The sequence below is a fragment of the Ovis canadensis genome, chromosome 5, assembly GCF_042477335.2.
Source record: "Ovis canadensis isolate MfBH-ARS-UI-01 breed Bighorn chromosome 5, ARS-UI_OviCan_v2, whole genome shotgun sequence".
Classification (NCBI taxonomy): domain Eukaryota; kingdom Metazoa; phylum Chordata; class Mammalia; order Artiodactyla; family Bovidae; genus Ovis; species Ovis canadensis.
Window position 1 is genome coordinate 112,965,042 of NC_091249.1, and position 18,064 is coordinate 112,983,105.

Below are 18,064 nucleotides of genomic sequence, written 5' to 3' on the forward strand. Positions count from 1 at the left end.
GCTTAAATTAAAGAAAGTAGGGAAAACCACCAGATTATTCACGTATTTATTGATATAAATCACTCCAAAGAGATGGTAAGGCTTCACTGGTGGCTCAGTGTTAAAGAATCCACTTACCAATGCAGAAGACACAGGTTCAGTCCCTAGGGTGGGAAGATCCCCTGGAGAAGGAAATGGTAACCCATTACACTACTCTTGCCTGTGAAATCCCATGGACAGAGGACCTGGTGGGCCACAGTCCATGGGTTGCAAAAGAGTAGAGTACAACTTGGTGACAACAAAACAACAAAGAGACGATAAGGTTAAAATGAGGTCATGAAGTGGACCTAATCCAATATCACTGGTGTCCTAATAAGACTAGAAACTTAGCACACAAATATGTACAGAGGGAAGACCATGTGAAGACTCAGGGAGAAGAGAGCCAGCTCAACACGAGGAAGAATGGTCTTCGAAGAACTCAGCATTGCTGACTGTTTGATCTCAGACTTCTAGCTTCCAGACTTCTTCTTCCAGAAGCAAGAAAGTAAGCTTCTGTTATCAGTATTTCTGCCACCCAGTCTGCAGTAAATTTTTGTTACAACAGCCCTAAAAAGCTAATACAGATTGCAAACAAGGCGTTTTGATAAATCAAGTAAAAAGATAATTGCCATGTTAGTAATAAACTCTTCTGCCCTAGATCCATTTCTGTCCTTGATATAAATCTGCTAAAATGGAATTGTCAGCTGGGAGTTATCAATTCTAGGCCCAAGTTTTACATAAAATTCAAATTCACATTAACTGTTTGTTAAAGGAACATACACATAAAATATACAGCCATTATGCAAGACATGAACATTCTTTGGCCTTAAGTTCCAATTTTCAGATCATTATATACTTCTGAATATTTCTTTCCAGTCTTTATATTTGCATGTTATCAGCTTCTCTTATATTATCTTTTAGGTCATTCTGTATTTTCATGTAGAGATAGTCTTATTGAAAGTGACACTTTACCATCTATGAAAAATACAGAATTATTATTTCTAAAATTCATAATTTGACATTTACAAAATAAAAATACCATTTTTCTTTTAAAATTTCATTTATTTATGAGTAAAATACATTTCATTTTTTAAATAGTAAGGGAAGATGAAGAATTGAAAGGCAAATGGCATACAAACTGTAATAAGACTGATGACAATAACAGCACTAGTTATTATATAGAAGAAGGGAAATCATAGAAGCATAAAATCATTGAATCACATGAATTCTAGTCTATAACTTTTCTGACTTCCTGAATCCCATTTGATATTATTTTATCCTCCAGTTCAGGAGATATCGGTGAAACAAAGTCTTTGTAAAAGCCTGGAGTTTTAAAGTCATGTTGCTGAAGCAAGGTTATACATGCATTAAATTAATTTAATTTTTTACTTGTTTTCTCATAAATAAATTTCTGCTCCAGGGACACTAGTTAGTCCCCTGTTTGTAGAAGTCTATACATATTGCCAACACAACACTTCATCTAAATCAGAACGCTCCCCACTTGCTCTATCATCTGCCTAAATCCTACTTAACCTTCAAGGCTCTGCTAAATTCTTGTTTCTTCCAGAAGCTACCCCAGATGGTATGGAGAACACGTAAGGTTTTCACTCCTCTGACCATCAAGCCTCCAGAGTCTCTAATGCATAAAGTAGTGCCAGATGGCTTCATTTGTCATGGAACTTCACCCATGAGCTTTTAAGTAGTCCTGGGAGAGATGAAAAATGTCTTTTAAAAATACATTTTGTGATACCTCAGAGTGATGTCAGTAAAACAAAGGGGTAGGCAGCTCCGAGCTCTCATCCATTCACAGAAACATTGAAAAACAAATGTAAACTGTCAAAACAAGCTTTATCAAAACTCTGGGAAATAGTTAAAGGGTGTTTTTACTGCTTTTACCACACCAAGTCCCTGGTGCAGCAGTGATCTTCAAGGGGCAGCAGCCATGGTTCTAGTGTGGGTTCTTGGTCTCCAGTTCCAGAGAAAGAAGAGCAGACCCCATTCGCAAGTTTCTGTGTAAGTCTGTTCTGATTCATCTGGAGGGATACCTGAACAAATGACAGGCAGTGTTTGTCTCTGTTTTGTAGAACACCGAACTCAGACTGAAAAAGTAACATGCTCCACAGATTAATGGAACAGAAGATACAAGTATTACATGATATCACTTACATACAGATTATAAAAAGCCAAATTCAGAGTTAATGGAGAGTATAACGGTGGTTACCAGGGGCTGGGAGATGGGGGAAATGGGAAGCTGTTGCTCCAAGAGCACATACTCACAGTTACAAAATAAGTAAGTTTGGGGGATCTAATATGCATGGTGATTATAGTCAACAATATTGTATTACACACCTGGAAGTATTTGTGAGAGCGGATTGTAACTGTCTTCACCAAAAAAAAAAAAATAATAATAATTTTCACACTTTTAAAACTTCAGAGTTGTTTTGCTGTGGATATTGGTAAATCACATATATATGATCACAATAGAATTTTCTCTGATCACAATGGAGTGAAACTAAAAATCAAAAACAAAAGGAAACCGGAAAATACCACATATGTAGATACTAAACAATGTATTCTTAAACAACCAATGTGTCAATGAAGACTCTTTGAAACTCATTCTATCAGGTTAGCAATCCTGACAATAAAACAAACCTAAAAAGTCACAAGCAAAAAAAGTCACAAGATAATATCCCTTATGGATATAGCTGCAAAATTATCATCAAAATATTAGCAAATCAAATCCAAAAGCAATTAAAAAGATCATACATCATGATCAAGTGAGATTTATCACAGGAAAGCAAGGGTAGCTCAATATAAGAAAATCAACGTATGTGATACATCATATAAATAGAACAAAGAAAAAAATTATCATCTTAATTGATGTAGAATAGAATATTTGATAAAATATAATATTTTATGACAAAAAACTCAGAAAACTTGGACTATAAGGGAAATTCCTGAACATGATAATAAGCATTCATGAAAAATTCATACTTAACATTATCCTCAGTGGAGAAAGACTGAATGTTTTTTCCAGATATCAGGAATAAGAACCAGATGCTGCTTTCACCATTGCTGTTTGACATTACACTGGGAATTCTCATCTGAGCAGTAGACAAGAAAAATTAAAATTGGAAAAGTAAATTATCTGTATTCACAGATAACAATCTACATACAGACAGTTACAAAGAATACAAAAGGAAGGTGCTTGAGCTTATAACCAAATTTAGTAAAGTTCCATGGTAAAGATCAGCACAAAAATATCAGTTGTGTTTTTCTAAGGCAGTGATGACAATTTGAAGACTAAATTATAAAAGAACTTATGTTTACAATAGCATTTATAAAATACAATGCAAAAATACTCAGGAATTAATTTAACCAAGGAAATGAAAAACTTGTACACTAAAAATTACAAACCATGGCTGAAAAAAATTTTAAAGAAAACTAAAATAACTGGAAAGATATCCCATGTTCATTGATAGGAATCTTAATTTCATTAAGATATTAATGCTGAAGCTGAAGCTCCATACTTCCATGACCTGATGGAAACAACTGACCCATTAGAAAAGACCCTGATGCTGGGAAACACTGAAGGCAGGAAGAGAAGGGGACGACAGAGGTTGAGATGGTTGGAAGGCACCACCAACTCCATGGATATAGGTTTGAGCAATCTCCACGAGTTGGTGATGGGCAGGGAAGCCTGGCGTGCTGCAGTCCATGGGAGTGCAAAGAGTCAGACATGACTGAATGACTGAACTGACTGAACTACTCAAAATAAGCTACTGGTTCAACACATATCCAATCAAAATTTCAACAGCTTTTTTGCAGAAATAGAAAAGCTATTTTCTATTGAGCTATACTCAGATTTATAAGAAATTGCAAGGAGCCCCATATAGCCAAAATAATCTTGAAAAACAAGAACAAATTTTGAGGACTCATATGTTCCAAATTTAAAATTTATTACAAAGTTACGGTAATCAAAACAGTGTGTTACTGGCATGAAGATGATTGTATAAGCTGATAGATTAGAACTGAGAGCCCAGAATTAAATCAATACATCTATGGTCAATTGATGTGTGACAATCTTCCAAGTCTATTTATTGGGGAAAGAAAACTTTCCCAGAGGAGATCATGCTGGAAAACTAGATTTACACAGGCAAAAAATAGAAGCTAGACCACTTATTTGAAAATTAATGAAGGACCTAAATATTGATATTTATCTGATTAGATCTGATAGAGTCTGAAGAACTATAAATTGAGGTTTGTGACATTGTACAGGAAGCAGTGATCAAAACCATCCCCAAGAAAAAGACATGCGCAAAGGCAAAATTGTTGTCTGAGGAGGCCTTACAAGTAGCTCAGGAAAGAAGAGAAGCAAAAGGCAAAGGAGAAAAGGAAACATATACCCATTTGAATGCAGAGTTCCAAGAATAGCAAGGAGAGATAAGAGAGCCTTCCTCGGAGATCAAGGCAAAGAAGTAGGGGAAAACAAAAGAATGGGAAGGGCTAGAGATATCTTCAAGAAAATTGGAGGTACAGAGGGAATATTTCATGCAAATACAGGCACAATAAAGAACAGAAATGCTATGGACCTAACAAAAGCAGAAGATATTAAGAAGATGAGGCAAGACTACACAGAACTGTACAAAAAATATTAACGATGCAGATAACAATGATGGTGTGATCACTCACCTAAAGCTGGAAAACCGGGAATGGGAAATCAAATGGCCTTAGGCAGCGTCACTACAAACAGAGCTAGTGGAGGTGATGGAATTCCAGTTAAGCTATTTCAAATACTAAAAGATGATGCTGTGAGAGTGCTGCACTAGATATGCCAACAAATTTGGAAAACACAACAGTCATCAGTTAGTTCAGTTCAGTCGCTCAGTCATGTCTGACTCTGCCACCCCATGGACTGCAGCATGCCAGGTTTCCCTGTCCAGCACCAATTCCTGGAGCTTGCTCAAACTCATGTCCATCGAGTTGCTGATGCCACCCAACTATCTCATCCTTTGTTATCCCCTTCTCCTCCTGCCTTCAGTCTTTCCCAGCATCAGGGTGTTTTTCAAACAGTCAGTTGTTTGCATATATTAGCCAAAGTATTGGAGTTTCAGCCTCAGCATCAGTCCTTTCAATGAACATTCAGGACTGATTTCATTCAGTATTGACTGGTTTGATCTCGCTGTCCAAGGGACTCTCAAGAGTCTTCTCTAACACCACAGTTCAAAAGCATCAATTCTTCAGTGCTAAGCTTTCTCTATAGTCCAATTCTAATAGCCATGCTTCCCTGGTAGTTCAGATGGTAAAGCATCTGCCTGTTATACAGGAGACCTAGGTTTGATCCCTGGGTCAGGGAGATCCCCTGGAGAAGGAAATGGTAACCCATTCCAGTACTCTTGCTTGGGAAATTCCATGGATGGAGGAGCCTGGTAGGTTACAGTCCATGGGGTCACAAAAAGTTGGACACGAGTGAGCAACTTCACTGGTTCACTGATTCTCACACTACTGGAAAAACCATAGTTTTGACTAAATAGACCTTTGTTGCAGCAGTGGTCACAGGACTGGAAAAAGGTCAGTTTTCATTCCAGTCCCAAAGAAAGGCAATGCCAAAGAATGTTCAAACTACTTCATGATTTCACTCATCTCACATGCTAGCAAAGTAATGCTCAAAATTGTCCAAGCTAGGCTTCAACAGTGCACGAAATGAGAAATTTCAGATATTCAAGCTGGATTTAGAAAAGGCAGAGGAACGAAAGATCAAATTGCCAACATCCACTGGATCATAGAAAAAGAAGAGATTTCCAATGAAACACCTACTTTTGCTTTATTTAGTATGCCAAAGTCTTTGACTGTGTGGATCATAACAAACTGTGGAAAATTATTCAAGAGATGGGAATACCAGACCACCTGACCTGCCTCCTGAGAAATCTGTATGCAGGTCAAGAAGCAACAGTTAGAACTGTACATGGAACAATGGACTGCTTAAAAATTGGGAAAGGAGTACGTCAAGGCTGTATACTGTCACCCAGATTACTCAACTTTATGCAGAGTATATCATGTGAAATGCCGGGCTGGATGAAGCACAAGCTGGAATCAAAATTTTGGGAGAAATATCAATAGCATCAGATATGCAGATGATGCCACCCTTATGGCAGAAAGCGAAGAAGAATTAAAGAGCCTCTTGATGAAAGTGAAAGAGGAGAGTGAAAAAGTTGGCTTAACTCAACATTCAGAAATCTAAGATCATGGCATCTGGTCCCATCACTTCATGGCAAATAGATGATGGTGAGATAATGGGAAAAGTAACAGATTTACTTTTTTGGGCTCCAGAATCACTGCAGATGATGACTTCAGCAGAAATTAAAAGACACTTGCCCCTTAGAGTTGGTAAAGAATCTGCCTGTAATGCAGGAGACCCCAGTTCAATTCCTAGGTCGGGAAGATCCACTGGAGAAGGGATAGCCTACCCACTCCAGTATTCTTGGGCTTCCCTTGTGGCTCAGCTGGTAAAGAATTCACCTGCAATGAGGGAGACCTGGGTCAATTCCTGGGTTGGGAAGAGCCCCTAGAGAAGGGAAAGGCTGCCCACTCCAATATTCTGGCCTGGAGAATTCCATGGACTATACAGTCCATGGGGTTGCGCTTGACTTCACATTCCAGGATGTTTGGCTCTAGGTGACTGATCACACATTGTAATTATCTGGTTCGTGAAGATCATTTTTGTACAATTCTTCTGTGTATTCTTACCACCTCTTCTTAATATCTTCTACTTCGGTTAGGCCCATACCATTTCTGTCCTTTATTGAGCCCATCTTTGCATGAAATGTTCCCTTGGTATCTCTAATTTTCTAGAGGAGATCGCTAGTCTTTCCCATTCTACTGTTTTCCTCTATTTTTTTGTACTGATCACTGAGGAAGGCTCTCTTGTCTCTCCTTGCTATTCTTTGGTGCTCTGCCAACCAAGACAGCATGTTAAAAACAGAGACATTACTTTGCCAACAAAGGTCCATCTAGTGAAAGCTATGGTTTTTCCAGTAGTCATGTATGGATGTGAGAGTTGGACTATAAAGACATCTGAATGCTAAAGAATTGATGCTTTTGAACTGTGGTGTTGGAGAAGACTCTTGAGTGTCCCTTGGACTGCAAGGAGATCCAACCAATTAATCCTAAAGGAAATCAATCCTGAATATTCATTGGAAGGACTGATGCTGAAACTGAAACTCCAAAATTTTGGCTACCTAATGCAAAGAGCTGACTCATTGGAAAAGGCCCTGAAGCTGAGAAAGATCAAAGGTGGGAGGAGTAGCGGATGATAGAGGATGTGATGTTTGGATGACATCACCAGCTCGATGGACATAAGTTTGAGCAGGGAAGCCTGAGATGCTGCAGTCCATGGGGTGACAAAGAGTTGGACACAACTGAGCAAATGAACTGAAGTGAAATGTTGATATAACAGGTAAAAAAAATAAAGATTTTAGAGGAAACCATATAGGTAGATTCTCCTGTCATTGGCTTGGCAATTGATTCTTATATATGATACCAAGAACCGAGCAGCAAAGGAAAATACCAGATAAACTGGACTTCACAAACTTAAAGACTTAGAAAGAAAAGAAGTAAATTAAAAAAATAAAATATTTTGTGTACCTAAGGGCATTGTCAAGAAAATTAGAAAAAAAAAAACTACAGAATAGGAAAAAATATTTGCATATCTTACATCTGAGGAAGGCTTATATCCAGAATACTTCTTTAGAACTGTTGAACTCCTGTAACTCTTCTTGGTCTATCGAGTTTTCTATAATATAAATACCATAGATTGGATGACTTAAAGAACATTTATTTCTCACAATTTTGAAGGCTTCAGAAGTCAAGATCAACAATCTGGTAAATTTAATCTCTGGTGAGGTTCCACTTTCTGGTGTTATAAATGTCTTTGCTGTGTCCTCATGTAGATGAGAGGGCATTGGAACTCTCTGGGGTTTCTTCTTTAAGGCAGTAATTGCATTGATGAGGTCTCTACTCTTATGACCTAACCATCTCCCGAAGCCTTATCTCCAAATACCATCATATATAGGACTATGTTTCAACGTATGTTGTTGCAGATGAGGCACAAACATTCAGTCTGTTTAGCTAACTAAACCACAAAAAAGACAATCTAATTTAAAAAATGAGAAAATTTGAGGGACAGTTCTTCAAAGAAGTTATACAGATAAGTAAGCACATGAAGAGTTGCTAATCATTGTGTGTTGTGTTAAGTCACTTTAGTTGGGCCGACTCTTTGCAACCCCATGGATTGCAGCCCACTAGGCTACCCTATCCTTGGGATTCTTCAGGCAAGAATACTGGAGTGGGTTGTCATTTCCTCCTCTGGGAGATCTTCCCAAGCCAGGGATCGAACCCATGTCCCTTATGTCTCCTTCATTGGTGGGTGGGTTCTTTACTAACTAGGCCACGTGGAAAGTGGAAATGCAAATTAAAGCTGCAGTGAGATAACACTTCATATCCATCAGGATGACTTTTTTACAAAAGCAACAAACAAAATAACAAGTGCTGCCTTATGCATAAAGAAATTGGAATCCTGGCACAATTTGGTAGGAATGTTAAATAGGGCAGCCACTGTAGAAAACACATGAGGAGTTCCTCAAAATTCTTAAAGAGATGGGAAAACCAGACCACCTTTCTTGTCTTCTGAGAAACCTGTATGCCGGTCAAGAAGAAATACAACTTGATTGTTCTAGAACAGCAGATTTTTTCAGGATTGGGAAAGGGGTATGACATGGCTGTAATTGTCACCTTGCTTATTTAAATTGTATGCAGAACACATCGTGTGAAATGCCAGGCTGGATGAGTTATAAGCTGGACTCAAGATTGCTGGGGGAAATATCAACAATCTCAGATATATGGATGATACCACTCTAATGGCAGAAAGTGAAGAGAAACTGCAAAGCCTCGTGTTGAGAGTGAAGGAGGACAGTGAAAAAGCCTTCTTAAAATGCAATATTGAAACAATGACAACTAAGATCACAGCATCCAGTGCTATCACTTCATGGGAAATAGAAAGGGACAAGGTGGAAGCAGTGACGGATTTCCTCTTCTTGGGCTCTAAACTCATTGCAGGTGGTTACTGCAGCCATGAAATTAGAAAATTGCCTCTTGGCAGGAAAGTTTTGACAAACTGAGACAGTGTGTTAAAAATAAAAGATATCACTTTACTGACAGAAGTCCATATAATCAAGACTATTGTCTTTCCAGTAGTCATGTAGAGATATGAAGGCTGGAAAATAAAAAAGGCAGAGCACCGAAGAAATTCATACTTTTGAACTGTGGTGCTAGAGAAGACTCGTGAGAGTCTCCTGGAAAGCAAGGAGATCACACCAGTCCATCCTAAAGGAAATCAGTCCTGAATATTCATTGGAAGGACTGATGCTGAAGCTGAAGCTCCAACGCTTTGGCCACCTGATGAGAAGAGCTGGCTCATTTGAAAATACTCTAATGCTCACAAGGATTGAAGGCAGAAGGAGAAGAAGGCAACAGAGGATGAGATGGTTAGATGGCATCACTGATTCAACAGACATGAACTTGGGCAAACTCCACGAGATGGTGAGGCGCAGGGAAGTCTTGCGTGCTGCAGTTCATGGCACTGCAGAGAGTCAGACCCAACTGGGTGACTGAACAACAGCAACAAATGTTTCTTCCAGTAGTCATACTTGGATCTGAAAGTTGGACCATAAAGAAGGCTAAGCACCTAAGAATTGATACTTTCAAACTGTGGTGCTGGAAAAGACTCTTGTGAGTCCCTTGGACAGCAAGGAGATCAATTAGTCAATTCTAAAGGAAATCAACCCTGAATATTCATCATAAGGACTCATGCTGAAGCTCCAATACTTTGGTCTCCAGATGGCAAGAGCTGACTCATTGGGAAAGACCCTGATTCTAGGAAAGATTGAAGGCAAAAGGAGGAGGAGGTGGCAGAGGATGAGATGGTTTGATAGCATCACCGACACAATGGACATGAGTTTGAGCAAACTCTGGGACACAGTGAAGGGTGGGAAAGCCTGGCGTGCTACAGTCCATGAGGTCTCAGAATGAGACACGACTTGGTGACTCAGTAACAGCAACAATCTACAAGCCAAGAATGCCAAGGTTTACTGGCAAACACTAGAAACTAGGAAAAGGCAAGAAGGGATTCTTCCTTGGAAACTTCAGAGGAATCACAGGGCTGGGCTGCAGACTCCTTAATTCCGTACTCTGGCCTCCAGAACTGTGAGAGAATAAATTTCTGTTGTTTCAACGCACTTTATTTGTGGTACTTTGTGTTAGCAACCCTATAAACTAATAAAGTATATCAAAATATATACGCCCTTTGTATTAATTAATTTAGAATTCTTTTAGTTCAAAAGTATTACCTTGAAATTAACAGGAACCTTAAAACAAACAAAAGAACTCAACAAACAAGGAAGCAGCCCTGAGTATCTTCCAGCTAACCTCTCATCAACACCCTGTCTCGGTGCTTCACAGGGTACAGTTTTGAAAGAAAAGGAATCCAGTGTAGTGTTCTTATTTGATTTATGTGGAAACGGAGGCTTAAATAAATTTCTTCTCTGATGGGGAGTGTGGCAGACCACTCCCACTTCAATGAGTATTTGATTTCTTATTGCTTCATAATGTCCTATACTCTACTGGGCTTTGAGCTCTTATTGATTTTCTCATCATAAAATTAATACGTTTTATCACATAAAAATTTATTAAATCAAAACAGTAAAAAGATGAAATTACTGGTCTAATTAACACTTTATAAAAGAGCCCTAAACATTTGATGGATTTACATATAAGCACTTAACTCCCAAATTAAACCCTGCAGCCTCTGCTGGCTAGTCTCTGCAGTCAAAGGAATAAAATCAGTCTGGCAGACAGAATATACTTACAGAGAAATAATGTTTTCTTTCTTTCTCCTTTTTTAAAAAATAATCCGCAATTGTGAAAATTTTCCATTCTTATATTGCTCCCTTACACTCTGTAACCACTAAGCATCTTTATTCTCATTCTTTACTTTTCCACAACTTATATTATTTCCTCTCAACACAAACCTTACCCTTTTCCTCCACCTCTCTCATTTAATGTCTCTCTCCTGTTCTCCAGTTTCTTTATTAGAAGACACAGGAGATGTCATCATATAAAATAATTTGAACTGGAAATAACCTAAGCATACATATTTTATCTGATCCTGTTATTTCTACACATACACTAGTTTGTCAAACTTCAATGAGAAGAATTTTCTATTTTCACCCTTTTCTTCTAAAGATTAGTTGTGTTCATCCCTTTATACTTTTTCTTATTACAAATTTAATGAATATATACATTATATTTTAATTTATATGAAAAATTAAGCAAATGCACTTGTGCTAGATACTTATTTAAAATATATATCAATGTTATTTTAAATAAATAAACACAGTATATTGTATTGTAAAAAAGAAAAATCATAGAATACTGAAAAAGTGAGACTTCTCTCTTCATGTCCTGACTATAGAGAGCTTGAAGGTGTTTCACTCCTGTACTTAAAATAAAAAAGAACAAAAATAAATATTCAATTGTGACTTGTTTTGAACCTATTATAAAACTAAGTTCACAGAAAAACCAGTGCTCCAAAATCTAGTAAGAGACAGCAACCTGCCAAAAGAAAAGTGGTGAGCACTGATTCACGTGGTACAGATGCAAATGGGTACTCGCAACTCACAGTGAGCAGTGAGTAACTGCTCACTGTTGAAACCTGTGTCAGGACTCGCAGAACACAGTGATGCAGCTGAGATTGAAGGTATCAGAGGACTCCACCCTGTTGAAGTTACTTATAACAAATCTCACTGGGCATTCACAGAAAAGACCAGAGTGAGTCCTACGGAAGTGTCCATGGTAGTGCAGTGGAGAAAAGTGACAGCAGTTGTATGGGATGGACCCATCTCCTCTAAACCCACTGTGCAACAAAAGCCTTAATCTCTAACAGAGGTGGACAAAGTTTACAACCAGGAGAAGGAAACACAGGAAAGATTCTACTCCTGAGGAAGTAGAAGACCATGAACTGGGCTCAGAACTAAACGAAGGGAAGAAAAGAAAAATAAGAAGATAACTTTCCCCAAACTGAGGACACTGTGACTGCCTGATGCCACAGCTTAGACAGAGAATGTCCCTCAAGTCTCCAGAGCCAAGAGTCAAGCCCTGAAAAATAACTAATGGTAAAAACTGAAGAAAGAAGGACAGGAGAGCATGAAAAATGAGCTTTTCTGAGCCACAGAGAAAAATAAGATCAAGGCTTAGGGTTGAGCAAACATCCTAAACACACAGTATTGTATAGGAATTTATAGCCTATTTTGCAGTCATAATACATCACCCCAGCCAAAATTCCAAGTTGATTAACTAAAAAACTTGTACTAAAAGGAAATGCATACACAATTTCAGGGCTAAAAACTATTTACTTGAGTTTCTATTGCTGTATAGATTATGAAAGGCTTTCAAAAAACTAAGACATACAACAATGTATGAGAAAACACACTCTTAAGATATATAGTAATAATCAAAAGCCAACTAGAAGATAACACAGATGTCAGAATTAATGATAGAAAATAGAAAATTGCCATAATTAACAGATTAAAAGATCTAATGGGAAAGATTGACAATAAGCAGAGTTATACTGGCAATTTCAAAAGAAAAATGGAAACAAAAATAATCAAATGAAAATGCTATAAGTTAAAAGCACAGTAATGAATAGATAATGCTTTTGACAGACTCATCTGTAGACTTAACATATCTGAGGGATCATTCAGTCAACTAGAAAATAGGTCAATAGAAGTTATTCAAATTGATAGACAAAGAGAAAAAAAAAGAGAGAAAAATACAGGCATACCGACAGATAGTGTGGGTTCAGTATCTATCATACTGAATCATATGGGAGATAACAATATGGAAGATACTGTGGATTCAGTTTTAGACCACAAAAATAAGTCGCTATCACAGTAAATTAAATCACAGAAATATTTTGGCTTCCTAGTGCATATAGAAGTTTGTTTTTTGTTGGTGCTGTTATTCAGACACTGAGTCGTGTCTGACTCTTTGTGACTCTGTGGACCACACATGCCAGGCTCCTCTGTCCTCCATTATCTCCCAGAGTTTACTCAGATTCATGTCCATTGAGTCGGTGATGCTCTCTAATCATCTCATCTTCTGTTGCCCTCTTCTCCTCCTGCCCTCAATCTTTCCCAGCATCAGGGTCTTTTCCTATGGGTCAGCTCTTACCATCAGGTGGCCAAAGTATGGGAGCTTCGGCTTCAGCATCATTCCTTACAATGAATATTCAGGGTTGATTTCCTTTGGAATTGACTGGTTTGATCTTGTAGTCCAGTGGACTCTGAAGAGTCTTCTCCAGCACCACAGTTCAAAGGCATCAATTCTTCAGTCTTCAGCCTTCTTTATGATTCAGCTCTTACATCTGTACATGACTACTAGAAAAACCATAGCTTTGACTATATGGACCTTTGTCAGCAAAGTGATGTCTCTGATTTTTAATATGCTGTCTAGGTTTGTCATAGCTTTTCTTCCAAGGGGCAAGCATCTTTTACTTTCACGGCTGCAGTCACTCACTGTGGTGACTTTGGAGCCCTACAAAATAAAATCTGTAACGGTTTCCATTTTTCCCCTTCTAATTGTATGAAGTGATGGGACTGGATGCCACAATCTTAGTTTTTTAAAAGTTGAGCTTCAAGCCAGCTTTTTCACTCTTATCTTTCACCTCATCAAGAGGCTCTTTAGTTCTTCTTAACTTTCTGCCATTAGAAGGGTATCATCTGCATATCTAAAGTTACTGACGTTTCTCCTGGCAATCTTGATTTCATCTTTTGGTTCATCCAGCCCAGTATTTCGCATGATGTAACCTGCACAGAAGTTAAATAAGCAGGTGACCATATATAGACTTGTGATACTCCTTTCCCAATTTTGAACCAGTCAGTTGTTCCATGTCCAGTTTTGTTGCTTCTTGACCTGCATAAAGGGTTCTCAGAAGACAAGTAAGGTAGTTTGCTATTCCTACCTCTTTAAGAATTTTTCTAAAAATGTGAAATGCAATGTTTATTCTCTCAAATGATTGCATACTGTCTTATCTCTATGATTAAGATAGCCTAAAATATTGGTATATTTATAGTCAGTTAGTAAAAATTGGGATGCTATGAAACACATGACGTAATGACGTAAAACTTTAAAGAAAGTTTTCATAAGAACAGAGATTTTATATAAAATACAAATATCAGGGAAATAACTCCCATGTTTTAACTTCTCTGTCTTATTGAATCATTAATCACACTTTCAGTGATTCAGCTGATAAGAGGCAGATTAGCTACAGAAGTACAACATAAAACTTCCAAAAGCTTATAGACTTTTCTCTGATTCCTGGCAAATGTGAATGTTTACTTGCAACAATAGTTTATTTTCTAATACCATGGTACCAGACAATTTCAACGTGAATTTTGGTATTAAATTCTGTCTGTAAATACCTTTGGCACATTCCCATCAAGATATTTAGGCCATTCCTTTCTTTGAATGGACTTCCCTGGTGGCTCAGATGGTAAAGCGTCTGCCTACAGTGCGGGAGACCCGGGTTCAATCCCTGGGTCAGGAAGATCTCCTGGAGAAGGAAATGGCAACCCACTCCAGTATTCTTGCCTGGAAAATCCCATGGATGGGAGAGCCTGGTAGGCTACAGTCCACGGGGTCGCAAAGAGTCCGGACACTACTGAGCGACTATCACTATCACTTTCTTTGAATCTGAATGAGTCTTTATGACTGCAAAGTGACTTTTGAACCAGTCAGTTGTTCCATGTCCAGTTTTGTTGCTTCTTGACCTGCATAAATGTTTCTCAGAAGACAAGTAAGGTAGTTTGGTACTCCCACCTCTTTAAGAATTTTTCTAAAAATGTGAAATGCATTGTTTATTCTCTCAAATGATTGCATAATGTCTTATCTCTATGATTAAGATGGCCTAAAATATTGGTATATTTATAGTCAGTAAAAATTGCGATATGCCTTGTACCTTCTGGGAGCCTCAGTCATGACGTAAGAGGATCAGTGACTGTGTAGTCACTATACAAAAAGACTACAGAAAGGAACTGTGTAGACAAAGAGAGAGTGAGAAAACTACTGAACAGCTCCATCTGATTCCAGGCAGCATCCCGATTTATGAGCAAAATAAGTGATTGATATTGTTTTATGTCACTGACTTGGGTTAGTGTGTTTGGCAGCCATAGATAGGTGAAAGTGAATTTGTTTAGAATTATCCCCAGAAGTGTTACTTCATTTGGATACATAATCTTCTGTTCCAACTAAGTTAATAAATAGCCTTGTATCTTAAACTCCTTGAAATGATAATGTTTCTGTGATCTCTTTGTATTTTTTTCTGAGGTGATCTTTCTGTGTATCTCGGAGCCTTTAGCTTTATTGACAACTAAATTTATCAAAACTCCTCTTTCGTCATGAATTCAGTTGAGTTGCTTATAGCAATAGAAAACAGTTTTGCATGAATCATCTTTCTGAAGCCTTCAATTAAGCAAGTTTCCTCTTAAATCCCCTTCATTTGCTTGGGTGTCTTGTCAGAAGAAATTCTAACTGTGATGTTCAAGTTAATACTGTGCTCTTTATATTTTAAACGGCAAGAAAAACGTGAATCAATTTTTAAAATAACTATAGACTAGATGAGAGGATGAGATAGAGGATGACAGAGGATGAGACAGTTGGATGGCATCATCAACTAGATGGACAAGAGTCTGAGCAAGCTCCAGGAGTTGGTGAGAGACAGGGAAGCCTGGCGTGCTACAGTCCATGGGGTCACAGAGTCGGACACGACTGAGCAACTGAATTGAACTGACTGATAAAATATTATTTCATTTCTTGGTCATCCCTTTCCTTTCGGAATCTGAGACAAACTTTGTAGTATCAAACTGTATCAAGCAATAGGGACACCGGAATCCATATTACTAAATTGTGTTTAGAGTCTCACTACTGATTCACTATAAGAAACTGGAAAAATTGCTTAAACTTGTAGGGCATAAAATAATACATCTAAGAAATATGTCCCTCATTTACACCAGTACTTATTCTTCCAAAATTAATCTCTTAGTATATTTGAGAAATGTTTATAGAAATGCCTAAGAGTTGAAGTATAATTTCGAAATGTGATATAATCTCAAATCTCTAAAGCTGAAACCAAAGTAAATCCTCCAGCCAAGAAGTTCAGAACTTAAAAAAAAAAATGTACCAATTGCACATACGGGCTTTCTAGGTGGCACAGTGGTAAGAACATGCCTGCCAGTGTGGAAGACACAAGAGATGCAGATTTGATCCTTGGCTTGGAAGATCACCTAAAGGAAAAAATGGCAACCTTCTCCAGTATTCTTGCCTGGAAGTTCCATGGACAGACGAGCCTGGTGGGCTTCAGTCCAAGGAGTCGCAAGAGTCAGGCAGGACTGAAGCAGCTGAGCACACAGGCACACACGCTTATAGAAGTCACTGAGAGCTGCCATTAAAAAGGCAGGGAGGTAATTAACTCTCCTCCTTTCACCTCTGAGGTGACTTGCTTTTCAGAATAATCTCTCCTTGCAAAATTTCTTTTTGGCTCTCTCCTGCCTTCTGACATCACAAATTACAGGCAGAAAAGGAGCAAGAATACTTAAGTAATAGTGTCAGGAAATGGCAATAAATTTGTACTTTAACAGCTATGCATCATATGCTTAGTCAAACAAAACCCGAATTAAAATAGGAAACGTATTTCATATTTTCCTTTATTTTCATATTGCAAATTGATGTTAGATACATTAAGATTTTAAACATTGCTTGATCAACTCATTTAGTGATTTAATCAACCCGCTCTTTAGCCAGTGTGTTAATTACGCCAACTTTTAACAGTATCTGAACAGCTATCTGAAGACGCTAGGAAATGAAAATAGGATGCAAGTAGTTATAGTTATTTCCATCAAATTGTGCTAGTGAGCCTGGGGTGGCTGAGGAGCTCTATTAAAAAAAAAATTGTGCTACTAAAATTTTAAACAATGCAAAAACAATTAAATACTCATAAAGTCATGACAATTACTACTTCATTCTCAAGCATGGAATTCCTTCAAATTCTGGAAAATCATAAGTAACCTAGAGATCAAACAATTATGAGTTGATAATTAAATTTCAGTATCCAGATGCAATCAAGTAGTCATCCATTAAGTGATTAAACAAATATGCATTCACATGAAATAATATTCATTGCATACAAAGTGAACATTTTTTAACATTTTAAAACAAAAATGAATTATACCTCTCTCTATTATATAATGAAATAGCAGAGACTAGGTTTACTCTCCAATACTAAAATGAAAACCAGAAGCTGTACAAAATATATGAAAGAGAAGTTTTCAGACACTGGACATCATGCAGAAAAGGACTGTGGTACTTAAAGAAAGGCTTAAAGGCAAACCCAGAAACTATTAAACTGATGACTAAGTATTTAAAATTTTACTTAGTCTGGACATGCCATACAGTGTCCAAACTAATTCAAAGAATACAACAAAAATCTGGAGCCATCAATGTAAAATCACAAAGTATATTATCCAATCAAGTTACCAGGCATGCAAAGAAACAGACAAACAAACAAAAAATATGTCTTTCAAACCAAGACAAAATCAATTATTAGAATTAGAGTCAAATCATAGAGATAATAGAGTTTTCAAACAAAGATATGTATACAAAAGCTTTTATAAAGAGGTTCTACATATTTAAGAAGGTGGAGGAAAAGACAAATATGATGATGAATGACATATAAAGCATGTGAAAAAATTCAAATCAGCTACCACAGATTTAAAATTTATTAAATGAATAATATTCTGGGGATTCAATTGACAATAGATGAGACACTGCAGAAGAGACTAGTGTTACTGAAGACAAAACAATGGAAAATATTCAAAATGAAACATATGGGTAAAACTGGATTTAAGAAAATAAACAAAACTCTGTTAACCAATGGTAC